Below are 14,275 nucleotides of genomic sequence, written 5' to 3' on the forward strand. Positions count from 1 at the left end.
ATCCTCCACTTGTTGACCCGGTGAGTGGAAATTTACCTTGAGTTTTACTGCGGCTGCCCCGAGAAAATTGAACCTGTCTGAAAAAGTCCAAGAATTCATAATCCTGTTTAAAAAGAGACGGACATGGACTTGAGACATACTTACTGTAAGGTTGTGATGCTTTGCAGTGATCAGAATTCAGAGACATCCTGCGAAAGAGAAGAATTTTTAGCGGAATGGTGACTCATGAATGTGGAAAATAATGTCGTTCTGTTCTTACTTCACTTCCTTGTTAGCTTTAGGTTGTAGGAGTCATGTTTTCTTTTGATTCTCCGGATCTGATATTTTGGTAGAAGGACAATTAACAATACCTATGAATCAGTGGGAAACATTGTCTTTGAGGTTATTTTAAGTCCAAAATGTTGGGAAACCCCATGGCTCATATGCCGATAACACACACTTCGTATATGAATAATTTACTTTGGAAAATGTTCCATCGGATGATAACAATGGCAGATTGAATGCCTTTTCGCTATCGGGAGGAATTTGTCTCTCTCTGACAAACCTTCCCTCTTCAGCTTCTATCACTTGGACAAACACACACCAACATACAGATGAGGATCATCAGAGTGGGAGTCCGGCCTGACTGACTTGCAGCTGTGTCAGCAGAAGTTGGAAAAATCCAAGAGAAAAAAACACACACACACACAAAAGAAAGAGACGATGAAAGGAGATAAGAGAAGGCGTGGAAAGGAAATGAAAGTGTTTATGTTGGCCCGCCTCTTCTTTCAGTTTTTTTTTTAGTTTTACTTGATGTGTGTGTGTGTGTGTGTGTGTGTGTGTGTGTGTGTGTGTGTGTGTGTGTGTGTGTGTGTGTGTGTGTGTGTACATATGGGTTTGCATGTTGTGTCTGTGTGTTGGTGTATGACTGAATGTACCTGCATCGTGTTTTTGAGTGAGTGAGTCAGTGTTTGCAGGTTGGCGCAAATGGGCCTGATAACACTGAATGATGAAGTGGCTCTTACTGACAGGCCGCTGTGGGCTGATGCGAGCAGGACTGTCAGCCATCCGTAAACTGTATAATGATGACTCACAACTCCTCTGATTGAGTCTGCTGTGACTGTGTTTGCTCTTTCTATTACTCCCCTTTTCTTCATTTTTATGGGGAATGAGTGACAGCTAGGCCAACATAAAATAACTGTAGTTTTAGATGGATTCCAGGGACATTCAAGCTGCTGTACAAAGTCTCTTTCTCCCTAGAGCTTGATGCATTCATGGTTGTCTGGTCGGGCATTTCTGAAGTCTCTCAATTGAACGTAGTATGTTTTTATTAACCTAATTCTTTCGGCACTTTTTATCAGCCTTTCTACACAGCCAAAACATATTAAGATAAGATAAGATGTCACGCTAAACATAAACACAGAGCCATCTTTCCATCTTGCCCAGTCACAATTTTGATAAGTTTATTGAAACACGCAAAATAAAAGACAGGCAGCGTTCCTTTGTGCAATTCTACTTTTAACAGGAAGCAAGAAGAAGCAATAAAAACATGGAGCTGCAGATGGCTGGGTGATGCAGACATAATGGTCTGCGGCACAGTCCTAGTCCCAGTCACAACTACATTTTTAGCCACAATATGTGAAATACTACTCCAATAATATTACAACTTTCTCACATAGAGGATTCTTTTGACAGCTGCCATGTAGAATATCAAATTATGGAACTGCTTAAACTGCAGCCGACCAACTATCTGACATGCATTCTTCTCATTGTCCGACAGCCGGATTGTCGATCATTCAGGTAATTACCTGCACGTCAAACAACGACTACAACCTGGCAGAAGTTGGTGTGGGGTAGACAATTCAGTATTAAAAATGGGGATAATCGTACAATATTCACTCTGTCATACTAAAGCCTATACCCTTTAGGAGACCGGAAAGGAGCCAGAGATGAAAGAAACCAGCTGCCTTGAGTGCTAAGAATAAAGTTGAGGTGGCTTGTAAGAAAAAATTGTTGATTTTGGTGGAAAAAGTCATCTTTGATCTTGTTGTTTGATCTTGTAATCTTGTTGACCCAATATTATTTGTGTTTTTTTATTGCTTATTTGCTTATTTATAATAGCGTGTTTCTTTTTTGTTTCTTGTCCCTTGTTTGCACTTTACCTTCTGCTGCTGTAAATCTGTAAATGTCCCAGCTGCGGGACGAATAAAGGATTATCTTATCTTATAAAACAGTACATTTGTTTGGCTTGTGAAAATAACCACATTCCTTTTCGGAGGCTACCAATAATCAAGATAATCAAGTATTAGATACACAATGTGTTGATATAAATTGCACTGTGGTGTACCGTTGGTGAATATCACATGGTGGGAGGATGAAATTGAAAAAAATGCCTCGACATGGACTTGAGAGGTGGCTCATCAATAATTGTGCATCTGATGGCGGCCGTGATAGAATGAGGATCCTCTTACACACAGACTGAGTAACAACAACAAGTGTCCTTGTATAAACTCTGGAGGGCATCAATGGAAACTTCCCATTGAATACAGAATTCATGTGAGGAACTCACACGGAGCTGCAGCCTGTCGTCAGCAGGTTTACGGAGTTATTTGGAGAACGTTGCTGCTTTGAGCTAATGTTGGGCAGTGAGTGAGTCAGGTTTTTTTCTCCAGATAACTCAGTAAACCTGCTTTCTGTAACGGCAGATGAGAGACATTAGAGAAAGGTAAAATTGCATAAATATTTGTAAATATATTATGACTGTTTTTTTATTAACCTTTACTGGAACAATTTGGATTCATCCAGTGACCATTGTAAGTGCAACTCAACTTACTTGGTGGTGGTAGTTTGTGGTTTCTGTTTAGTCTGTATATCTTTACATTTTCCATGATGCAACTGGTGCACATGTTCTACTGTTAATACTGTATATCAAGCGCACTGATACCGCACTGTTCATACTGTATATATCTAAGTAGATTCATATCTATGCTGTATAGTTTGTCCTATATATAGCAGACAGTACACATGCACATTACTTTGCACTTTAATGCTTTTTGCACTTCTAGTTGGATGCTAAACTGTGTTTTGTTGCCTCAGTTCTTATACTCTGCGCACTGACAATTAAGTGGAATCTAATCAAATTTTATAATAAAAGTTTTTGATCTCTCACATGGCCCTGCATGTAATATCAAAGTACTGTACAGCATCTTTAGCTGGCATTTTAATGTGCATACATGTATAATATGCTGCTATATTAGCCAAAGGACCTGAAATTAGTCCCTATAAATAAATAATAGGGTAGAGACACATGCTATATTTAGTATATGCAGTGTTCATAAATTGGAGCCTGGCTGAGCTTTATAGGGATGAGGTACAGACATCTATCTTTTACGTAATACAAACATTTGCCCATTAAAATGTAATAGCTTGGACTATATGTATGTGTTGACGCATGCAGACATTCAATGAAGTCATCATCACACGCCCCCCAACTCCACCCAAGAACACACGCCACATCACACAGTCCCCCTCGTCTCTTCAATATTTTGGGACTGTGGCTCAAGTTCTACCCCAAACCATGCCTCACCATGACATGTTTCTTTGTTTCTCTGCCCCTTCCTCCCCCTCCTTATGATCGCTGACGTGCACAAACTCAACAATCGTCTTTTTTTCTCCTCTGCCAAAAAACAGTACAATAGTTATTTGTTTCTGTCGTCCTCCTTTGCTGTTGTTGTTGTGGCTGCTGTGGACCAGAGACTCCAGACAATGGATCATTCAGAAGAAGAAGGCCCTGTGAGTGTATCTTCTTGTAACAGACGTAGACGATGTGGTCAAGACAAAAGAAGGGTTCCTCTGTTGCTGCAGCGGCGATTGAATACATCTGGATGACCTCTTTCAAAGACTTTTTTCTGAACTCCGCCTGTTGTTTGGTGAATCTTCTCAGAGCACATCAGATATAGTACCTTAATCATCGGTGTTAATCACCGACTTCCCCAGTCCAGACTGAGTCAGCTTCACAGTGCTCCAGTCACAAACCTGTTTCTCCTACCTTCAGGCTAACATTTCCTCCATTTTGCACCAGCCTGAACATTCCTGTCAACATTATCGTTTCCCAAACAGACTTGTGTAGTAGATGACATCTTCATTTGGAATCCATCAGTGGGCAGAGCTGATTACAGAGCAGTGTTTGTCTATTGTATTGTTCCCTCGGTTGCCAACACGTCTGGCTTTCTAGCGGTCATTGTTCGTGGCTGTGACTCAAATGAACACTCAACACAGCGTTGTTTTAAAAAGCATTACCGCATGTGAGCGTCGCACTTTAAAATGCCTGTTGTGCTTAATGGTTACATCTAACAGAGTTGGGGCTTTGTTCTCATGTTTCGTGGCTTTTTTTTTGTTTTTTTTGTTAGATCATGTGGAGCTGAGCTGCCAGATGTGCAGCATCTCTCTTATTTAATTTCAGTCGGTGAACTCTCTTTACCTGCACCCTATGAGATAAAATGTAGCTTATAATGTAGTTATTTAATGTTGAAATATTCATTATGCATAAGCTAGCTTTGAGTCTTTATTCCCTCCACATTCACTTGTTTCTGAATCTGAATATCCTGCACTGACGTTGGTTTTCCCCTCAGGAATTCTTAACATCTTCCGAATTTTTTTTACATGCAGATCCTTATCCCTGCTCCGTAGAGTCCAGCCCAGCCCAGGACTGCATGCTCCCACCCTTCTTCACTCTAAACACACAGGGCTTTGTGGTTTTGGGTTCGGTCCAGAATGCAACTCTGTGGCCAGCCGCTACTTAGGAAGGCTGAAAGAAACGGGAGCTCAGTTTCCCTTTCCTCACAGTAGCACCTCCATGACATGTCATCGCATTCACACAGACAGACACACCTCAGCAAACTGTGGCTCACACTCGACCATGGGAAACTCTTTGTAAAATACACTGAGGAAGAGTCCGGTCCAGAGTTATCAGGTCAACTGAGGCGGAGGCCCGGTGGTGCATTCCTCCAGAATGGGGGTTCAGAGCTGGGCTAGAGCTCCACAGAGCCTCAGGGGGATAAGGGACAGCTCCAGCGCTCTAATGCAATATTCAAATGCAGCCTGTGTCTGATGCAGCAGCGTGCCCTGCTGCTGTAGAGCTGTCCTGTCTCATCACCGTCCACGCTGAGTCACGCTCCAAACGCCCGCGCTGCCTCCACAGCCTCTTGACATGCTCTGTGGCGCTCGAGGGCCGTGGGGGTGAACACACATGCAGGAACACGGGCAAAATAACACACACACACATGCGCGCATGTGCTTTAAGATGAACGTAAGTCGGCAAGCAAACACTTCATGCACCTCCACGCATGCGTACAGACACATAAACACATACTGTATGCTTCAAGCTGAACGCTTTAAGTAGAACAACCCAAATGAGTGTAAACACACACACATCCTGTATGACCCACTTTGATGTGCAAATATGGGTTCATCTACATTGTCGAGGCTCCACCTCGACCAGTTACGTGTTAAAATTAGAGCCATAGGAGCGCTGATGATGAAGATTATTTTTCCACAACTGTGAAAGGTTTCTGTTGATGTTTAAGTATTATATGCCCGTATATGGTTGTGGGCCTTCTACAAGTCTAATATTACATGATTAAAATATTTCTTACATTTTAATGCATCAGCATAATTATCACATATAAAATAATATAGCACTCTCAAAGGGGTCATTCTCCATAATGAGTACTTGTACTTTTAATAACTTAGTACATTTGGCTGGTTTTGTGCTGATAATACTTATACCCTTTAATTTAAATAAAATTGTGAATGTGGGACTTCGACTACGTATATTCCCACTCAATTTAAATATCAGAATAATTATTTTGCTCCAATATTTTTGTCAATCCTAGATCACAAGCTGATGGCATCCACTCTCCCTTCAGGTTTTCAATCAAACCCTCATCACATTACCATAAGGAAAACAGCAACCTCCTGCTAGTGACGACTTGCTTGTCAGTGTATCGGCCGTTGTTCAATGACATCACCTTGACTGCTGTTTACTGAGCTACAGGGCATCAGGTTCTCGGAGCCCTCCTCCTTGCAGCCGTCTCATCTGAAATGAGTGTGTGTTAATGCTCTGCGTCCTCTCCCACAATTGCTCCTCAGGAAGCCTAATTCAGACGTACAGTATGGTGGACGGAGATACAGCGAGAGCCAGGAAGGATGTGGCCTCTCCTGTGCTGTGCTGGCTCGCTCTTCCTGCCACTGTACTATATACTGTACGTTCACAGGCAAGGTTAAACATTCCCTCTCACTCATAAAACAAGTCATTGCGTTGTAACACTGAGTCCATAAACCAGTTGATGGCATGCCCCAATAGTTCCCATAGCTCCCTTTAGTATAAACGCGTTGTCTCCCAGAAATAGAGCCCTGCATATTTTATGAGGACTTTTATTTTTGTCGTTCCTGAGCTGAAAATGGGGTGAAGACGAAGCTTTGTGGTTCTTCCTCAGCGACGGGCTGCTCCCTTTATAGACTCTATGGTCAGCATGTCTCTCTCATGTGGTTTCACTACGAGGCTCACTGGCAGTGAACTCTGGAATTGACTCGTCACCCTGAGCTGATGCAGAGGCAGCGGTTATGTGACTAAAACTGAGAACTGCTGGACTGATTAAAGAGGTTGACAGAGCATGGTGACATATTTAGCAAAGCAAATGACAGTTTACTTAAGAGGAGCAGTGTTTAGAGAGGAACGCACAGCATTGTGACACATGTGACAGTTTGTGTGTGGGTAAGACATACAATTCTCATCACTTTGGAAATAACAGCTTCTCTGCCCAATCAGAAAGCATCTTGTATTGGAAAGGGCAAAAAAATAAAAAATACGGTTGGAAACAGACTGAAGCAAAGACATAACACTACTGTTTAAAGGAATACTTCATCCCCCAAATGACTAGTTGTATATCAGTTCCTCCCCCCCTTGTTACTTTGAATACTTGAGGAAAACTTTGCAGATTGGCGCAGCGCAAAACTACTTTCGATTTTTAGAATGCTTAGAATGTAATTGATCTGAAAAGGTTGAATGAAAAGAAGGGACATTGACCTCTGATCCAGCACAGGAGAAGTATGCACATATACTGCAGTGAACTAGGGGAAATACCCATATGCAACATATACAAAATATGTTGAAGGATTGCAATGTATTATGGATTTTTAATCCTTAAATGTCTAATCAAGAATAATATTTAAACCTATTTAAGCCAAAACAGGCTTAAACATGCTAAAACAGACTACTTGTCCACGCGGGTCCGAACAAGTTGTGCTCCTGCGTAAGCGATGGTTTGTTTATACGGAAGTGTTTCATGGTTTCAGTGAAAATTGATGTGTGAGAGTTTGTAAACGAATGTTTTGGATTGCTTTTGCCCCATGTCATTTTTTTTTTTTGTATTCATTATTTTTACTGGTCATTATATAACCAACAGGTTGACGTTTGACGGTGAAGCCTGGCTCCACACAGCAACAAATTAGATAAATAAGTTTATTGATGGGGGAGTCGCTTTCTCAGCAGAATCCGCAACCTGTGCTCTTAATACATCTAAAATTGTCTACATTCAATTCCCAATAGCTGTTTGTGCTGCAAACTGTTTGTGCTGCAAACTGCATACATATTTGATTATAACTGCAAAGCATGTCTATAAATACAGATCTTCATCAGTTTCATAGTGCATCCTTTTTCCATCCTTTTTATTATAGCTAATAAATAAACATACCGTAATAAGATAAAGTACAAATATAGTCATTTATCCTATAGAATACGCAGTCTTAATGCACACATTAGCTAAATTCACTTGATTTTGTTTCTAATTTGAGACCTACCACATTATAACATCCGACTATTAGTGTCTTCATTCAGTTTCACTCCTCACAAACCCTCTCAAACTGTGTGGAGGTAATTGCACAGTGAAAACAGTGCTGTGTCCAAATGACGGGTTATTCCGTTTAATAATACATGGAAGAGGAATTTCTTGCACTGCTAAATTATACATGAAAACTGTGGTGGTGAAGTACAGAGCCGCCATGTCAAGGTACATGCTGGAACATCTCCTCCTGGCTGGCTGCACCTCGCCCAGAGGATGATTTGTGTTCACGCTGGTGCATTGTGAGAGGTTGAGTCAGAACACTGTTAAAACGCCAACAGCTTTGCAAGTGGCGTAATGTGCGTATGTGCGCGTGCGTGTGTGTGTGTGTGTGTGTGTGTGTGTGTGTGTGTGTGTGTGTGTGGATCTGTGTAGTGTGAGGACAGCAGCAGATAATGCCAGATGTGTGCATGTATTTGGATAAGAGACAGAGAGTTAATGCTCTGTTTACTCTGTATGTTAATATTTCTCAGCCTGTAGAGGTCCTGATATACGGCTCATATCACAGCTGGCCTTGGCTGGTGCAACCTGAGGTAAGCCAATCACTGTCTCCCTCTCATCCTCGGCCTTGTGGATGAAGTCATAACTCTAGCAGATGTTCTCCTGCAAACAACACTTTGGGATTAATAGGGCCCTCTACAGGTTGAGTATATAACTAAAAAATTATGGCGTACAACAAATGAGCTGACTGAAGTAATCAGTGTCCTCGAAGACGATGAGTGTTCTGGTGTGCTCTAAATTTTGCAGATAGTTAAAATACTCAATAGCAACACGTAGGATACCTCTCAAGTGCTCAATCTCTGCTGAATACAATGTCATGGGTGTATACAGCGGAATACCTCCGAGCAAATTGTAACGCCTGCTTTGAAGTTCAAAGTGTCCCACTCCACCCCCGTCTCCTCTATTCTGGGTGGTGCCAGATGTGACCTGGGCAGAATCGCTGAGCGAGCGCACCTTTCATGGTAATGAGGTAAGAGTTATGGTTTGCCCCGGAGCCAAAAGGTCTGCCTGGAACACAAAGAGAAGAACACCTTGGCAACTTCGACCTGACGGCACGGAGCGGAGTCTGGCTCTGCTGCACTGAACACACTTTTATTAAAACAGTGTGTGAGGAAAACAACATGTGACATTTCATTTTGGGGATAAGGCCTCGTGGCTCCCATCTGAATTTGATTTCCATCGCTGAGCTATTATGTGCTTCTTTGCCCAGGGACTTATGCGTGTCCTCACTCAAGGAGCTGAAGTAATTTATTTAAACCACAACAATAGACAATAAAGGCGCTTTTATACAGTGGCGTATCTTGCTCCTGGTCTCTGGACCCTGTGGACAGGCATCCTAGTGACTTCAAACTCAGTTGCAACATAATCTTCTGAATCCAAATCATCGTGATGACAATTTCCTCAGAGTTTTACTTTACTTTTTAACCGACATGTTTCCTGAGTGAATATGTAAACAGAGTTTGACCTGCTTGGTGTGTCGTTATATATTTCCAGACGGATGGCACCACCTTCAGGCAGATCGTTGTACATGCACAGTTTTCAAAATCGCAAGCAATGACATGCGGTTGACTTTGGGAGGTGGTGCTGCATCATCTTGAGACAGCTTGAGGGTGTGTGTGTGTGTGGGGGGGGGAGGGGGGGGGGTCTTTATGTCTAATTCATGAATCTCATGCTGCAGTGGAGAGACAGTGGGTGTCACAAAGTCAGAGAAACTATGTCCTCACATCAACCACTTTAATTTGGTTTGTTTCGTAACTTCCTTATCTATTTGCTAAATGTCCTTATTTCTCATCAACTGTCTTCCTCTCCCATCGGTTTCAAAATGCATTTCTCCATCTTTGTCTTTCAGTTTGAGCCGAGCACAGAAAGACACTTTGGTTGAAGAGAAGATTCAGGCCAAAACAACCAAGCCCACATCTCATGGTTATACAAAGAGTAACATTCACAATGGGACAGTTTAGAAAATGGTCAGAATCAACATAGCAAAATCAGCAATATTTCTAATTACACACATTCTTCTTCTTTGTCAAAACCTGCCGCTTACATTACCCACAATGCAGCTTGAGCGCAGACAGAGATTTGGGTGTATTATGCTAACATATGTGGAGCTGGCTTCAGAGGTCTGGTCAACTCACTTCTTCCTAATTCCACACTAGTAGTCTTCAGCTCCAACCGAAGCTGACTCAAGTGACATCACTTGAGGCTCGTCAGATTTTGCGTAGCTCCCTTTTTGCGTATTTAATAATACATGTATGCTTGAAATCAGTAAAGTGCCCCTTTATGAAAATGACATGTGCAATGTATGATTGTGCACTCTGCTTTTGAGATTAAACGTAATTTACAAATAATTTAACATAGTGTTGCTCTTGCACGTAATAATAATACTTAAATCTTATATAGCACTTTTCTATGTACCCAAAGACGCTTTACATAGAACAGAACACAACAAAAAATAGAAAGACAAGCAAGCAAACAAAACAAACAAACAGAAGATTTTTGGTAAAAAAAAAAAAAGAAGAAAACTGGAGAAGCTGTGTGGAATGAGTCATGTAGTGGAGGATAGGGTGCAAGGGGATGCAGGTGAAGGCGAGTTTGAGGAGGTGAGTTTTGAGGGCTTGCTTGAATGATGATAGAAAGTATGTAAGAGATTGGACTGCACTATTCTGCAGACGCATAATTCAGGTGAAGATAAGACCTCCTCCTGTTGCGTCAATTCTCCATGCTCTAATTTATGTCTCTCTGTAATTTGATAATGATTGCTTACAGCCTGCTCTCAGCTACTGTACGCTACTGAGTGCGTTTCACTGGTCATGTCGAGTCAAAACAGCCACCAGATTACACCCGAGACATTATGTGGATCACTGTCTGACCCTTAGCGTGCCATTGCCACATGGCCATAATTATGAAAATATCCCTTTGCCTAAGATGATGGAAATTATACCCTCGGGAAACCAATGGTCTGCAGGAGCTATTGTATACTTACGTGATCTGGCATTAGGTTAGGGCAAAGATAGTTGCAATGGCTGAGAGGAAATGGGTGTTGAAGAGGTTTGCAGCAATATGATGAGAGAGCTGCACGGTGTGAACTAGAACCATAGAGTTCTTCAGTTTGTTGTTCTCAAATCGTTATTGGATTCCTTTCAGAGGGTTCGACATACAACCCAACATAAAGGCTTACAACTAAAACCTGAAAAAAGGTCTTTTGTTTTCCAAGATCTTCATCTCAATCATGTCAGGGTCAGGGCTGATGTGGTGCAGTGTAACCCTCATCTACCCTCATCTAAATTTGTTTGAAGCAATAGGTTATGGGTAAAACATCAGCCCTTCAGGAAGAACCCATTTGCAACCTTTATTCCTGAACATTATTCAAAGTCAGAAGAGACAGTTTGTTTGCCCAGTGAATCCTCAAATAACCACCTGTGCCACAGGAGGCTCAGACTACTTTTTAAACCGTCAACATATTTTGCACCGGCCCCTGCTGACAGACATGCTGTCATAGCATGTCATCTTTTACAGAGCTTATACCAGGTGGCCGCATGTCACCATCTGATTTTTCTCCACCAGATTCCTGCTGGGTCATCATCCAAAGGAGCTGACAGCACGGGATCCTGCAGACAGCCTCAAATATTAAGCGGATACAGGCAGCCAGGGACAAGACATTTTGAGCAGAGGAATGAAACAGAGAAGTTTGCACATAAACTGTAAATTTGGTGTTATATCTATTCATTTAATCTAACTTTTGGAAATCGGCATGTGCATGTAATGCAGGATTTAAAGTCCCATTAAGCCTGATTTGACCTGTTTGTATTGTGTTTCTATGACTAAAAGGGAATTATATTAACTGTAGGGGTTTAATATTAGAGTCACTGTTTCCATATAAAACAAACAAGCCCCTAATTTGCCAGTGGAAATAGTAAAAACTACAGTCAACTTTTCTTTTGCTTTTTAATGCTGCCTGGCAATAATTGACTTGTTTTGTTCCACATTGTGTGGTTTGTGGGAGAAGACACACAGTGACTAACTCCATGCAGATAAAGGCAAAAAATAGAAACTTCAAAGTGGATATACAACCCGTTTTGGGGTCAGTGTGAGCTGGTGGAGTTTTATGACTGAAATTGTATAATTGCACAGTTAAGACTTCTATCACTGAGACTGGATGTCCTGTACTTTCAGGAATATGTAAGAATGCCTCCCAAAAGCAAAAACTAAATAAGCCTTTCCCTGTTGACCCAGTCACTAGGGTTCAATAAAAATGTTTTTGCGTGATCCTGGATGGAGAAGGCTTTCAACATGCCGAGGATTTATTTTTAGTAGAGTACAATTAATCTTTGATCAAATCTGAATTTCTGGCTTCAGCTGCCGGGTGCAGAGTTGACTACGGCATTGAACTCCATGTGGCCATATGTTCTATTTTGCCATCAGTCGTCTCAGCATGAACCTGTTTAGCTCTGGTCTCCGGAGTAATTTCCCTATATCACCCAACCACAGCACCAAGCCTCTTATTATTTTCTCCAAGGTTTTGATGATATTTGGAATCATGTTGAAGAAATCTGGGTTCTTGCAGCAAAGCTCTTGGCGTCACAACCTTATCGCAACAGAGCTGAAGGAAGGTGCGTACGTTATGCATGTTTGTGTTCCAACATGGACTTTACAGAGGTTACCTGGGGCCTTATTGTCAAACGGTTTTGTAAAGTCATGCTAGGTATGGTTCACATATTCTGTTGCAAAGTTACTGGTGTGGTAGCGATAATTTCAGCAGTAAGCCTGCTTATGAATCCACTTAGGAGGAAGCAGAAATAGAAGTTCTGCATGCTCGTGTGAGAGAATATAAGAGACTTTTGACAAGCACAATAAACACTCACACTAAAACAAACACGATAGCATAATAAACGGGCAAGATATCCCGATAAGGATCAGAATAACCAACATTACTCCCCGTCTTACAAATGACATACAAATACGTACAAATACATAGTGCTGCTGATCCTGCAGATGCAAAGGCGTGATACATCTCAGATAGAAGGTTGTGCAGTGAACCCTGAGGAGGCATGCTGTAACTATCATATCATCATCATACCAGTTCAGCTCCCATCACCTTCTTCCTGTGGGTCAGCAAAATGGCTAACCTACTCTGCATGAACAGAAAGTAGTTGAAGTGTATATTTATTTTCATTTGCTGAGTACACAGGAGCAAGAACTAAAGTTCAAAGACACTTTAACTTTAAAAAAATGAAGGCTGGTGTCAGCCAATTCAATACTCATACAACTTCAAACAGGTTATGAGTGTGTGTGTTTGTTTTAGGTATACTCAAATCAAAACAGTGAACGTGTGTGTGTGTGTGTGTGTGTGTGTGTGTGTGTTGACATTACTCACAGCTGAATGAAATGTAACAGTTTTACTTTGCATCATAGGAAAAGCACAGGCGTTAATAAGAACATGAACAATGGTTCTGTTCTATTCAAGTTTCCCAGTAAGCCATGCCAGTGTGACAGTGAGACAGCGTCTACAATACCAGGACCCTGAATCTGAAGAGGCTAAATGAAATTTAGCTATCACTCATTTTATGATTTACATCTGTGCTTTTCCTACTGCTAAAAATATCTTCTGTGAGAATTGGAAATTGTGGTGAGATTGTGGTGTAAAAATCACAGGTTTTACATCATGAGGGAGACATTTAGCTTTCTAATAGTGTTTAATTTTCAGTAAAGTTGCAGTTTGAATGCTAGAAATGTATCATATAAAGTATGTCAATGTATTGTATATACTAATGGCAAAACCAGTAAACTGAATACATTTATGATGTAAAATGAAACAGGACTCGTCAGTCAGAGGAGGCCCATGTATGTCTGCGGAGTCAGTGGTCTTGTGCGTTTCCTTTGATCACGACGCCTTATCTAACTGAGGCGGTAACTGTTCAGCCCAACAGATATATGAGGCTGTAAAACACGAAACAATCTTTCAGTCATAAAGAGTGATAAAGACATTGACAGCGACAGAAAAACGGCAGAGACAGTTTGTCGCCTGAACTCTATGTTTAAATGTGTGTGTGTGTGTTGTGCAGTACACCGTCATCAACACTCACCACACCTTATTCAATTATTATTCATTCATGTTAGATTACAGTCGAGACAATTGGGTTGTTTGGATTCTTACAATTCAGAACTAGCTATCATTATTTTCATTATCAATTATTCTGCTATATATTTTATTTAAAAATGTAAAATGTTTTAAGTTTAGTCTTTTTTAAACGCGCATTATAGTCAATCCCAAAGTTTGGCATTTCATTTAATATCATACACCTGTGGTACCACTTCAACACAGAAAGGCAATACTGTTGTAATAAGGGGAAATATGTGTTACTAAATCTGAAAGGTGTGATTGGAAATTAACTAGT

This window comes from Taurulus bubalis (assembly GCF_910589615.1).
Source record: "Taurulus bubalis genome assembly, chromosome: 12".
NCBI lineage: Eukaryota > Metazoa > Chordata > Actinopteri > Perciformes > Cottidae > Taurulus > Taurulus bubalis.